The sequence below is a fragment of the Camelus dromedarius genome, chromosome X (genome assembly GCF_036321535.1).
Source record: "Camelus dromedarius isolate mCamDro1 chromosome X, mCamDro1.pat, whole genome shotgun sequence".
NCBI lineage: Eukaryota > Metazoa > Chordata > Mammalia > Artiodactyla > Camelidae > Camelus > Camelus dromedarius.
Window position 1 is genome coordinate 42,382,342 of NC_087472.1, and position 15,187 is coordinate 42,397,528.

Sequence of the window (15,187 nt, forward strand, 5' to 3'; positions counted from 1 at the left end):
ATATAGTCTCATGGTTCTTTATATTTTTTTAGCTGGGTAGTGCTGGTAGACAAGAATGTGCTTGACTTTTCAGCATTTATGCATGACCACATTTTTTTTTAAAGACTCTCTTTTTTTAAAGAGCAGTTTTAGGTTTACAACAAAACTGAAAGGGAGGTACAGAGATTTCCTGTTTATTTCCTGCCCTCACATATGTATAGCCACCCCTATTACTAACATCACTAAACATAAGGTACATTTTTTTCACTAAGGGTGGATATATCATAATCACCTAAAATCCATAAAGGGTTCACTCTCGATGCGGTACTCTCTATGGGTTTGGATAAATGTACAATGACACATAGCCATCATTATAATATCATACAGATTATTTTCACTGCCCTAAAAATCCTCTGTGCTCTGCCTATTCATCTCTCCCTTCTACTCACCCATGGCAACCGTTGATCTTTTTATTGTCCCCATAGTTTTGCTTTGTCCAGAATGTCATATAGTTGGATTCATACAGTATATAGTGTCTTTATATTAGCTTCTTTCACTTAGTAATATGCATTTAAGGTTCCTCGATATCTTGTCATGGCTTGATAGTGAATTTTATTTTAGTGCCGAATACTGTTCCATTGTCTGGAGGTACTTCAGTTAATTTATCTATTCATCTACTGAAGGGCATCTTGGTTGCTTCCACATTTTGGCAGGTATGAATAAAGCTGCTATAAAAATACATGAGCTTGTGTGGACACAAGTTTTGAGCTTCTTTGCATGCCAAAGGGCACAGTTTCTGGACCTTATGGTAAGATTATATTTTGTTTTGTAAGAAATTGCCAAACTCTCTTCCAAAGTGGCTCTACTATTATGCATTTCCATCAGCAATGAATGAGAGTTCCTGTTGCTCTGTGGTCAGCCTTTAGTGTTGTCAGTGTTTTAGATGTTGGCCATTCTAATAGGTGTGTAGTGGTATCTCGTTGTTTTAATTTACATTTCCTGATGGCATATGATGTGGCATAATTTGATATGCTTATTTGCCATGTTTATATCTTCTTTGATGAGGTGTCTGTTAAGGTCTTTGGCCCATTTTTTAATTGGGCTGGTTGTTTTCTTACTGTTGACTTTTAAGGGTTCTTTGTATATTTTGAATTAACAGTACTTTATCAGATGTGTCTCTTACAAATATTTTCTCGCAGTCTGTGGCTTGTCTTCTCAGTCTCTTGACATGATCTTTTTGCAGGGCATAAGTTTTTAATTTTAATGAAATCCACCTTATCAATTACTTCTGTCATGGATTGTGTCTTTGGTGTTGTATCTAAAAAGATCACCATACACAGGGTCATCCAGGTTTTCTCTTACGTTGTCTTCTAGGTTCCTATAGGTTTGCATTTTACATTAAGGTATAAGATCCATTTTGAGCTCATTTTTGTGAAGGGTGCATGTACAGTTGTTTTAGCACCATTTATTGAGGAGACTGTCTTTGCTCCATTATATTGATTTTGCTACTTTCTCAAAAATCAGTTGACTATATTTATGGGAGTCTAGTTCTGGGCTCTTTTCTGATCCATTGATCTATTTGTCTATTTTATTTTTCATCGGTACACACTGTATTGATTACTGCAGCTTTACAGTAAGTCTTGAAGTTGTATAACATCAGTCCTCCAACTTTGTTTTTCTCATTCAATATTTTTGTGGGTCTTTTGTTTCCATATAAACTTTAAAATCTGTTTGTCAATATTCATAAAATAACATGCTTGGATTTTGATTGGGATTGCATTGAATCTATAGATCAAGTTGGAAATAACTGACATCTTGACAATATTGATTCTTTCTATCCATGAATACAGAATATCTCTACATTTATTTAATTCTTTGATTCCATTCATCAGAGTTTTGTAGTATTCCTTATATAGGTTTTGTTTATATTTTGTTAGTTTTATACCTAACTTTTTCACTTTTTTGGGTACTAATTTAAATGGTATTGTGTTTTAATTTCAAACTCTAGTTGTTCATTACTGATATATGGGAAAGCAATTGACTTTTTGTATACTAACCTTGCATCTTGCAAACTTGCTGTAATTGCTTATTAGTTTCAGGAGTTTTTCTGTCAATTCTTCAGATTTTCTATGTAGATGATCATGTCATCAGTGAAAGTGGACAGTTTTATATCTTCCTTCCCAATCTGTATACCTTTTCTTTTCTTTTCTTTTCTTTTCTTGCCTTATTGCATTCACAAAGACTTTTAATACAATGTTGAAAAAGAGTAGAGAGGGGATATCCTTGTCTAGTTCCTGATCTTAGTGGGAAAGTATCAGGTTTCTCATTATTACATATCATGTTAGCTGTAGAGTTTTTGAAGATAGTCTTTATCAAGTTGAGAAAGTCCCCCTCTATTTTTAATTTGCTGAGAGGTTTTATCATGAATGGCAGTTGGATTCTGTCAAATGCTTCTCCTGCCTCTATTGATATGCTCGTGATCATGTGATAGCTCCTTTTTAGTTTATTGATACGATAGATTATATTATTTGATTTTCAAATGTTGACCCAGCCTTCCACAAGTAGGATAAACCCCATTTAGTCATTGTGCATAATTCTTCTTATACTTTTTTGGATTTGATTTGCTAATATTTCGTTGAGGATTTTTGCAACTTCATTCATGATATATTAGTGTGTAGTACTCTTTTTTTGTAATGTCTTTGCCTGGTATTGATATTAAGGTAATACTGGCCTCATAAAATGAGTTAGGAATTATTCCCTCTGCTTTTATCATCTGAAAGAGATTGTAGCTAATTGGTACAATTTATTTCTTAATTGTTTGGTATAATTCAATAGTAAACCCATCTGGGTCTGATACTTTCTGTCTGGGAGGGTTATTATTTATTGGTTCAATTTTGCTGATGGATATACACCTCTCTTTTTGTGTGAGTTTTGGCAGAATATGTCTTTCAAAGAATTACTCAATTTCATCTAGGTTATCAAAGTTATGGGCATAGAGTTGTTTGAACTATTCTTTTATTATCCTTTTGATGTCCATGGAATCTCTAGTTATGTCTTCTGTTTCATTTTTGATATTGGTAACTTGTGTCTTATTTATTTTTTCTTAGCCTGGCTAAAGGCTTATTGATTATTGATCTTTTCAAAGAAATGGTTTTTGATTTTGTTGATTTTTTTCCTATTGTTTTTCTATTTTCAGTTTCATTGATTTTTTACTCTGATTCTTATTATTTCTTTTCTTCTGCATGCTTTGGATTTAATTTGCGTCTTCTAGTAGAAACTTAGATGATTGATTTTAGTTCTTTCTTCTTCTCTAACATATTCATTCAGTGCTATAAATTTCCCTCTAAGCACTGCTTTCACTGTATCCTACAAATTCTGATAAGTCATGTTTTCATTTTCATTTAGTTCAAAATCTTATTCTTCTCTGACCTATGTGTTATTTCAAAGTGTGTTGTTTAATCTTGACATATTTGGGGCTTTTCCAGTTATATTTTTGTTAACAATTTCTAGTTTAATTCCATTGTGGTGGGTGTGAGGGCAGACATTGCATGATTTATCTTCTTTTAAATTTGTTAAGATGTGTTTTGTGGCCCAGAATGTGGTCTGTCTTGGTGCATATCACATGTGAGCTTGAGAAAAATGTGTATTCTGCTATTCCTGGATGAAGCAGTCTATAGATGCCAATTATATCCAGATGGTGGATGGTGTTGTTGGGTTCAACTATGTACTTCCTGATTTTCTGTCCGCTGGATCTATCCAGTTTCTGAGAGAGGGGTGTTGAGTTTCCAACTATGATAGTGGGGTCATCTGTTTCTCCTTGAGGTTCTATCAGTTTGTGCCTCACATAATTTGATGTTCTGTGGTTAGGCATATACACATTAAGAATTTTTATGTCTGGTGGGGGTAGAGATAAATTAGGAGTTTTGGATTAACAGATACACATTACTGTATATAAAATAGATAAACAACAAGACCTGTATAGCATGGGGAACTAAATTCAATTTCTTGCAATAAGCTATAATGGAAAAGAATCTGAAAAAATATATATAAATATTTGTATGTATATGTATAACTAAATTGCTTTGCTGTATACATGAAACTGACATTGTAAATCAACTGCATGTCAATAAAAATATAATTAAAAAAAGAATTTTTATGTCTTATTGGAGAATTTGACCCCTTTTTCACTATGTAATGACCTTTATCCCTGATAACTTTCCTTACCTTGAAGTCTGCTCTGTCTGAAATTAATATAGCTACTCCTGCTTTCTTTTGATTAATGTTAGCATGTATAGTTTTCTTTATGCAATTCCCTTTAATCTATATATGTCTTTATAATTAAAGTAGGTTTATTGTTGATAACATATTTCACATTATGTTTTTGATACACTTGTACAATACTGTCATTTAATTTGTGCATTTTGACCACTGACATTCAAAGTGATTTTAGATATAGTTGGATTTATTTCTACCATATTCATTACTGCTTTCTATTTGTTGCCCTTATTCTTTGTTCCTAATTTTATCTTCCACTATTTCCTGCCTTTTGTTGTATTAATTGAGCATTTCATAAGATTCTATTTTCTCTCCTTTCTTAGTGTATCATTTTTACTTTTTAAAAACCTTTTTTTGTTGTTTTAAATATTTGGTCTGATAATTCCAGCATTTCTGCCGTGTCTGGTTCTAATGCTTGCTCTGCCTCTTCAGGATTTTTTTGTTTGTCTTGCCTTTTGGTATGCCTTGTAACTTTCTTGATAGTCGGACATGATGTATAGGCTAAAAGGACCTGCTGTTGGGGGTATGGAAAGTTCCATAGTGCTATGATTAGGTCTTAGTCTCTTAGCTAATGCCTCTGGACTGTGAACTTCACAAGTATTTGTGTTTCTTCTCCCCCCTTAAGTGGAAGAGGATGGCTAGAGTGGGCTGTAATTATTTTCCTTCTCTCATGTGGGAGGATAGAGCTGGCTAGAGTTGGGTGTTTCCTTTCCCACAGATTAGTTAGGTTCTGACAATTTACCCCAGCGTGTTAGGCTCCAGTTAACTAGTTTCTCCTGATGGCAGGCCTTATTAAGAAGAACAGAGAGCACTAAATTAATTCAAAATGGTTCCTTTTCCCTTCCCACTGCTGAAAGCTGGAGGGGATTTTTCTCTGATATCTACTATGGGAATCCTCACAATATTGTGGGACCCCCTGCGACTGGGTCCCTCTGGAGTTTTAAGCCTCAAGAGTTGCCTACACTAAGCCTTCAACAATTCATCAGTTACACTTCCCGTTTCCTACCGTGGCTCTGGTTCTCAAGACTTTCCACGGGTGAGTCTCTGCTCTGGTAAACTGAGAGTCTTTGTATTTGCCTGTCTCTCCAATCTTGAGGTCAGTGGTTTGCCATGTGTCCTCCCCTCTCCTGTGGCTCCAAGAATTGTTGATCTTTCAATCTGTTCAGCTTTTTACTTGTTACGACATAGTTTTGACTTTTAAGCTCCTTACTTGCAGAACGAGAAACATGATCACTTTTAAAAATTATTGCATTATTTCTGATACTTTTGAAAAACTAGTCTATTTGATTTTCTAGATATATTATTGTGTTATTATTGAATGACATACTGTTTTCTTTCTTACCAACATTTATCCCCTTTATTATATTTCTTACTGTTAAGCAATACTTAAAAATAGTGCGTAGATAATTTTGTTTGTTACTAAAGTTAGAGTGCCTAGAATTTTCTTATTGGTGAGATTTTGTTTTGTTTTGTTTTGTTTTGTGTAAGAGGAGTCCTTTAACGTTATCTTTGACAATAAACTCCCTGTTAGTTTTCTGACACACACTAAATTTACACACCAAATAAATTTTTTCTGTATGAAATGAACACATGTACCACAATTTCATTTGTATATCCACCATTCTTAGTTTTTCTGCTGCTATATATAGTTTCTAATCTGCTAAGTATAGTTTTCTGTATTACTCTTGATTTAAAATAATTGTAAGGTGCCTCGTTAGCACAGTAGGTAGCATGTCAGTCTCATAAAATAATTGTAAAGTTGATTTTAAAAAGGAAAGTTTTTGTATGGAGTTACAGAAAGCTTGGGTGGATTTAGCTCATTGCTAACTCCTGCTGCAGATTCTCTGTATTTGAACCTGTGTCGGTTGAACTTTTCACAACTTTCCCGGATAATTAGATTATGGAAGAGTGTTCATGCATTTTCCCCTTCTGATACATTTAGAAATACTTGAAAGTGTTAGCATATTTACCACAAAGCAATTGGTATAGGAACTCAGTTACTAGGAGGCAAAATTTGCTTGTGCACGTCCTTCAATTTCACTCACAGTATTTTTAGCTTCTGTTTATTGATCTGCTACTAAGGAGATGGTAGTGTGTAAAATAGATACCATTCTTTTACTTATGAAGAAACTGAAACTTTATCTAACCGAAGGCCATAGAATCAATAAAGGATACAGCTTGGATTCCTACTGATGCTTATTTGATTCTGAACTTTCTTCTCATAACTGGATGTCATACAGCATTTCCTTTTCAGTGGCCGAAGGCTTTGGCAGATCCCCTTGAAGTCATTTTCTCCACTGGCCGCCTCCGCATTTCCTTTATCTTTGGCACTTAGATTTGAATATCACCTCCAGTCTTTCCCAATACTGCTAGCTACTCTACCATATCTAGTATGCCCTCTTCCTCTTTTTCTAAGCCATGATGAAATATTTGGCTCATATGTTATGTCTTAATAGAAGGAAAGTGGAGAAATTGTTGGTGTGTGTGTGTTTATGTGCGTGTGCATGTGAACTTGGGCATACTTCTTTATCTTCCGTCTATGGCCATCTTTCCTCTCTCTGTTGTGTTGTTTTGGTGGTATCGGTGGTGGTTTTTAACCCTTCTCTTTCTCTTTGCTCAGCAAGTCACTTCTGGTCCCCACTGTAGTCACTTCCCAATCAGTCTTACATGACTCCCATCCCCTTCTCCATTAAATTCCCATTGAAAAACAGTTTACCGATTTTGTCTGCTGGTAGTCATAAGTCATATTGCATGTCAGATGACCTTTTAGTTTGTTGTTGACAGTAAATTTATGCCAATACATGTTTAGATGAGTATCAGTACAGTAAAAACGTAAGAGTTCCAAGAATTGAACATTTTTTCACTTAGTCAAAAAAAATTATTCACTATTTAACTACTTCATTATTAAAACAGTTGAGGCAAACCCTTGCTAGGAGAACAATGAACTCAAAGAAATGACTCGTCTCCTCTTCAAAGCTTGATGGTCCATATTACATGTGAGATGCAGGTTAATTGAATACAACATGTATAACTGTATAAACCCACACATAGATCACCACATGTATTTTGATAACCATCCATTCAGATTGCTCAGAGTTCATGAGGTGGTGAAAATGTGCTTCAGATTCTCATCAGAGATGTCTAGAAATTAAAGTGAATGCCAAATGTCAGCAGGGTTGGCAAATCAACCCAAACTAGTTATCAACCCTAATATATTACTGTGTAACATGACTTCTACGTTGGAGCTTTTTGTGATTTTATTTTAAGTAAAACATTCACATCTTGGAGCATTAGAAGTAAACTAGACTTTAAGTCAGTTAGCAAAGGAACTTAATTAAAGTCACACTATTTTACAGAAGTTTATTACCACTGAGAAGCTCTAGCATGCTCTGCCTCTGGTTTCAGCAGTATAGAAAGCGACATACATGGCTGTCCATCACCTTAGTTGTTTCCTGTGTGTGGTTTTTTTTTTTCATCCAACAAGAAGTCATAATTTTATTAATGATAGAAAGAGTACAAATTTCAAACCAAGCTGCAGTTACTCTTTTGAAACACCAAAAAAAAAAAAAATAGTCCTCTTTTCAGGAGGTTACATTGTTAATTCCATAATAGCATTTACAATATCATTACTGTTGTCAGGGCTTGGACTGCCTTTGCTCTCGACAACATTTGCTTGTGACATGACCGATTCTATGTCCTTAACTTCCACACCTATTTCATCAACCTCTTCCTCTTCACTCTCCTCTTGTACAGTTGGAGTCTGTGGGTTTTCTTAAATGTTTGAGACAGCTTCGCCTTGAACTTAGAATTTCTCAGCAGCTGCTAGCTGTGCTTGCTGAGATAAATCCTCGATCTTGGCTTCCCCCAAAACTATGCAGGTATCTGAAGCTGGGCTCTTGTAGACATCTGGTTTTGTGATGACAAAGAGGATATTCTTAGATTTCCAGGTAGTGACTCTCGTAAGCCCTGTAACCTGTCAAAGACCCAGTTTGGACATAGCTTTCCGTGACTTCTTTACACTCCGGCTCTGTTTTGCTTTACTGACTGGTTCTTCATCGATTTCAGCTGCTGCTGCCCACTGGGCTTGTGTGGTTGTCTGTGTAGAATCCTGTTCCTCGAACTGTGGTACTGATGCACCACTGTTAGATTCTGTTCCAGACCCTGTCCCAGCCTGGGGCTGTGGCAACTCCTGCTCTGTAGCAGGGACGGTTTCTGTGGCTTCACTGGGCATTTTATGTGGGGAACGTGGAACCAAGACGGTGGCAGAAAGAGGGCGAGCGAGAGCTGTTTCCTGCCTTGATTAGATGGGATAGTAGGGCCATCACTTGGGTAGTTGGCCATTTTAAGATAGTGTCCCACAGATAAACACCAAAGACTGATAATTACATGTGCTACTAACGCTTTATAGAGCTGTTAAGGGTTTAATTTAATGGTGCTTGAAGAATCAAATGAGTTTGGTGTTGATGCCTTAAGTGCTTGAAAAGGAATTTAGTTTACAGTACCACATTAACCAGATCAAGACATCCTTCAGTCTTGCAAAAAAGCAAGTAAAACTGGACGGAGTTTACAAACATTTTGTAGAGTAGGGCAAGGAAGAAGTCTTAAAATGTAAATTGATTGATTTTATAAAACTTATGAATAAGGCAATCAGAACGACCTGTAGTACTGCACGGCAATATTACTGCATATTTTTAATCATTTGCTTTCCCCTTTCTCAAATTGTATCTCTTTTACTACTGAGGCTTGAAGTAGTAAATCCATAAATGGATTTTAACTGGGGATGGATCATTTTTAGTAAAATATTTTCTTACAGAATCTAAATGCCTTAGCCTGACATTCAAAATCCTCACAAACTAGACTTTACCAACCATTCCAGACTTTTTCATCTCTACTTCTAGATGAATCTTCCATTTGAACAGAACTCACGCCACTCCAGGTATGCTTGTAGAATTTCATATTTGCACCTTTGTTTGTAATAATAACTACCATTTATTAAGCATTTATCATGAGCCACGCATGTGCAAAGTGCTTTTCATGTATTATCACATTTAATCTTCACAACAAATCTATGTGGTAGGAGCCATTCATATCCCCATTTTACACATGAAAGCAATGAGGTCCCCAAACCAGCAGAAAGATGTACGCAGTGCTTCTAATTGCAGGGTTCTGGTGAAAGTCAAAGTAGGTAAAGCATATTAAACTATGCACTTAGTAGATCCTGCTCATTGATGGTTGATTCCATGTGACCTCTCCCTTTCCTCAACTCCGCTTGTTGCTTTCATATGTGAACATTTACATGCAGGTGCAGCAAGAATGTTAGATCAGTCCTCCGAGCTGAAACATGCACATGATAAATTTGCTGTTCGGTAAATCATGTACTTAGGAAAAGCCTGTCAGTGAAAGCTGTAGCTGTTTCTAGATTGAAGTTATTTAAAAAGGAAATGTATCAGCTGGTGTAGAATCTCCAAGTAGCATCTGAGTGACCACACTGTTCATTTTTTTAGACTGGATTATCTCCTCTCTTTTTTTTGCTCAATTCTTCAGACTCTTGGCCCACTTGAATCATCTTAACACATTGATGACTGAATAAACCTTTGTGTGAAGTTTGAAGTTTAATTGACCCCAGAGGTATGCCGTCTTTATATAAATTGAAATTTTCTATTGAGTTTCATTTCTAACAGAGTATTACCATAGTGTTAAGTGGAGTTGGTATTAAAAGGAAGTAATCTATTTTACTGAGAAGACACTGAAAAGGAAAAGAAGTAATTCCCTGGTCAAGCACTTCAACCAGTCAATTAGTGTTGAGGTAGAGATGTTAACCTCTTGTTCTCTAACTACGAAATGGTAGACTGACAATATTCATTAGCGCCGTTCTTTGGATCAAGCTGCAAAAAAAGCATTCTCACCCTGGACAGAAGCAATAAAGTCTAACTCCTCCAAATGCCCAGTGTTCATTGTAAGCTCTGAAATCTTGGTCACTGGGTCACAACAGCCTGGTTTCTTGACAACTTCATTTGCAAGTCATTACCACCTGCAAATCAGTCACAAAGGATCATTCAAATGAAAATAATACAATGCAGTGGAAATCTTAGCCTTTTTATTTCAGTTATTTATCATAGATGCCTTTGTTTTAAATTTTTGTTTGAAATGAAGCAGTATATTGATTAGTTTTCAGCTACTCGTGAATCACAGTTCAACACAAATTACCTTAAATTGATGCAATCAGGAAATACAGCAGACCAATTTCAGCTCAGCCGCATACATTATAGGGAATGATGATACAAAAATTCTTGGCTTCATCTAGATGCTTCTGATTTTCACCCAAGACAAATGGCTTGTGCCCTATAATATTCAAAGATGAAAACAGAGATGAAAGTTAACTGCTAGATTTTGGTGGTCTGAGGGGGAGCTTTGGCAAGGCTGTAGAGCACAGTAATGATTCTGTATTTAGTTTGGAATAAACAGACATGTTCTCCAGACTAGTTTAGAAGTGAACATTTTTACCATGATAACAAAGATAATATGTACCTTATTTACCTGTGTTATGATTTCTTTTTTAAATTTTTACTTATGTATTTTTATTTCTTTTTGGGGGGGAGGTCATTAGGTGCATTTATTTATTTATTACTAGTTTTTTAATGGAGGTACTGGGGATTGAACCCAGGACCTCGTGCATGCTAAGCATGTGCTCTACCACTTGAGCTATACCCTCCCCTATCCTTGCTATGATTTCTGATCGAAAGTCAGGTCATCTTATATGAGAACAAACTAATATCCGAGAGCATAATTAGAGTGTTAATGCCAGTTTCCTAAATGGTATTCATGATGAAATGATTCAAATGAATATTCAGTTAGATCTATATATGAGTAAGTGTAAACCCGCAGAAAATAAACATGGGTGTGGATTACTCTTCTTGGAACAAATTCCTCTTTGTATGTCTAATTCCTTTTAGTCTGTACCCAAAAGTCCACAATGACTCCTTTGGAAACAGAGGAAAGGGATGTTGTACTCCTGTTTTCTAAAATTTGCTGTAGCTAAGTCCATTTTGCTTTTCTACTTGTGTTCCCTGCCCACTTGGGAAAACATTCCTTAGTTGGTCTCATGGTATTTTTGTTGTTGTTGTTCTCAGTCGTGGGAATACAGCATAGTTCTCATTAAGTCAACAGCTAGAGGTGATTAGAGAGATTCCCTTTTAGCCTGAGAGTACCATGCTGGGGTTTCTGTGGCTCTTCAACAAAAGTATTTATTGATTGCCTTCAAGATCAGCCAAGCTCCCTCCTTCTCTCCTTAAATTTTTAAAATTCCAGCTACAGCAATAAGTTATCTCAACTAGCAAGAAGTTGTTAATCCTCACAGTATAGAATGCTCTCTGTATCATATTTTTCCCTCCGACTTCGGCACTAATCGTTGTGTTCTGATAGTGTTAACTGTCTTTTGGGTACTGGGTCATATTAAATTACTTAGCTTTTGTTGCAGTTTTAAAACTACTACAATCCTTTCTTGACTGCAGTCTACAATGCCAGATCACAGATTATTATGGGATGGTATTATTGAGATGTAGCTTTCTTCATCCTTTTCAAATTAGACCCTTGCTGCTCAAAGGGCAGTCAGTATAATCTGATTTCTGGGGCCCTAGTCCAGACATCCTGAATCTGAATCTGCATTTTAGAGTTCATGCCTATTATATCAAAATTTGAAAAGTCCAGATGGATCAGTGTCCGGCATGTGGTTAGATGCTAAAACAAATAAGTAATGGAATGAATGAATATAATAACAATTAGAAGTGGGTATTCAAAATTATACTACATTCTTGGTTTTAATTTAATTTAAACAAACGGGTACTGGAGTAATTTTTTAAACTTCCAAATGAACTTTGAACATTCAAATGTGGAAATAAATTATCAGAAAGAGGATAGATTATTTCCGGAGACAAGAGCTTTACTTTCACATAAGAAAATTGAATGAATCATAAATGTAGTCATAGATTTTTAGATATGAGATCATGTGCCTAGCTCCAGTTTATAAATTATATTACCAAATGACACAGTCTTATTAACTTTTTTAAAAAGGGCATAACTGTGGAATTAATCATTATAAGGAAGGTTTCTCTTGAAATGAAGTTAAGATCATTTTCATATCCCATCTTCCCCACTCTGATATGTTACCAAATAGTATCTCTGCCTTTTCTGTTCTGCCCTGTATCTACCTCATGATTCTGGCTCTGTCCTTGCTCCATAGGGATCAAAATGTATAGCATGACACTGTGACACAGAAGGGGAAGAGGACAAGCTTTTTATAAAATAAAGATTGATTTAGAAAATTAAGTAGGTGATAAAATGGAATAATAAATGGCAAAAATGGATTGGGCCATCAGTACAGTGATTTATTATTAGTTTGAAAAATACACAGATAAATCAGATCAACTTGAAACCCTTCATGTGAGCATCTGCTCTACTGTGAATAAATAAGCAAACAAAAACAGTATATCAAAATTATGTAAAATATTATTTATATTAGCAAGGGATATTGCAAATAAACAAGGTTTAAAGAACTCAAACTGTCATGTTCCTTGTCCAACATTCTCTTAAAGAACTCTTGTTCAAAATGGAATAATTTGGATAAACAAGGAACAAAATGCAATATATTGTTATGAAATGTTGATGTTCTTTTAAAAAAACCTTTTTTAGGGGGTAATTAGGTTTATTTATTTGTTTATTTATTTATTTTTTTAGAGGAGGTACTGGGAATCGAACCCAGGACATTGTTCATGTTAAGCACGCACTCTACCACTTGAACTATACCCACCTCACCAAAAAAAAGCTTTTAAAGCTGCCCCTTTTAAAGTAACTGACACAAACTGGTTGAAATTGATAAGGCCTTCCGAATTTGCTTTGAGCCTTCAGAGACAAGCGGAGTTCACATCAGTCTTTTCTGTTTTATAAATAATATGCTAGCCTTGGATTAAAATCAGAGTTTATGCCTTAGGGGTCTTCTTTGGAACCACTTAAGAAAATATATAGACATGTATATTGAGATGGAGTTCTGTGGAATATAATTGTTGGTTTTGTTTCAAGAAATTATAGTCCTGTGTGATTCTCTGTCTTGTATTTTGTCCTAGGAAAATTATTCTGGGTAGCAGGAAGATTAGAATATAATATACTAATGACATTGGTGTGTCTGTGAGAGGAGGTGAACTCCAGCTACTTCTACTCCACCATCTTGAAATAACTCCCCACTAATGACATTGGAACAATGAAAATATGAAAATCTATGCCTTATTTCTTCTAGCTGTCTCATTTAAATTCTCTGTTCCTGTCAGTGATTCTCCAGCTTTACCTTACTCCAGAATGACCTGAAGGGCTTGGTCAAATGCATATTGCTGGGCCCAAAGATGTCTGAAGTGAAGCCCAGAAATGTCTATTTAAAAGTAACCAACTTCTTAGGCAAATTGTGATGCTGCATATGACGTTTTGAGAAACATTTCTCTAAAACATTAATATGATCTTACCTCCCCCAGGTAAAAGATTGAATTAAGGACTTTTTATTTTTAACTCTATGGCCTTGCCTTGGATTCTAAAACATACATGGGAATGTTTATGCTTTAGAAGTGTTATGGACTTCCTGAAATGGATTTTATTTAAGGGCATCATGCCTGTTTCATAAGGCAATCAGTATTACAACAAGCAGTTCTACTGATCTCATATAAGTAGAAAACATCTGAGTTCTTGCTAATTTTTAAGGAAAATATTGTTTGTGTGTAGTCTGTAAAAAAGTATTAGCTTTTTTAGCACCTTGTATTTTGTATCTATAAAAAATGGTCAAACTCAGTTTAATCACTCAAGAATTCCTGAGAATACTTTCCTGATAATATTGGTGGCTTTTATAAGTTTCATGATGCTAACTGTGAACTGTGTTTTTTTTTTTAAATAAGAATTCTCCACCACTGGATTAGGGTAAAATCCATATTAATTATTCAGGGAAAAAATCAGAGGAATAATTAAGCATTTTAAGTCTGCCTTTATATGCTCTGATTTTTAAATGGCTAAGCAATGAAGATTTTATGACTTCTTAGAGACTGTTCCACACAAAACGCACATATAAGCTGTTTTGGAGATGTCCTTGTACAGTTTCACATCATTACTCCTTTTGGACTCTTCTCCTTGCTACTTAACCTTTACAAATAAATGTGGCCTTCTCATCTACGTTTGGTCAACACTTCCATTGACAGTTATACATGTTTACTAAATGTTTCAAAGCCTTGATTGCCTAGAATGTTCAGGGCTAGACATTTTGTTTACTTTGAGTTCCTGGGAAAGCTAGGGGTTAAATAAGAAGAAAACATTTTATTGTATAACTTGTTATTGAAAAATACTTGTAAAAATGAATTCATCTGCTTTCTGGTCCAAGAGAGCTCTATACACTGAAGACAATTACATATATCTTTCTTTGCTGGTTGAATGACTTGTAGGGACATCTGAACATCAGTGATTCATGTGCAACACTATACATCTCAAAGAATCAGAGGATTGGGCTAAATTTATACTGACCTTAGCTCTCCAGAGTTTTGACCAAATTGTGTATATGTGTGTTACTGGTATGCTCAAAATTTTGAGTATTTGAATTATGACCTATCAACATTTTATCTGACATGCAATAATAGGGGACTCCGTGTGTGTGTGTGTGTGTGTGTGTGTGTGAGAGAGAGAGAGAGAGAGATTGAGCTCTAAACATTCTTTATTTTCCAAGTCTGGAATAGGACCTCTCACTTCTCTGTGGATATTTTAAGGAAAATATATCCAAAACTAAATACTTTGTGGAAAAGTGAAAATCAAATATGCTATAATAATAAAGGTCATTTATCCCTTTTGTGGGATCTAAAGGTTAACTTTTAAAAAATGCAAGAACCAAGAAAATAATCTTGCTGAAAATTAC

At 35.3% G+C, this 15,187-nt stretch overlaps 1 pseudogene; it reads right to left on the reverse strand.

Annotated features, from left to right (window-relative positions):
- Positions 1-7,750: 7,750 nt before the first annotated feature.
- LOC105085510 (nascent polypeptide-associated complex subunit alpha-like) lies at positions 7,751-8,496 on the reverse strand (annotated as a pseudogene).
- Positions 8,497-15,187: the final 6,691 nt, after the last annotated feature.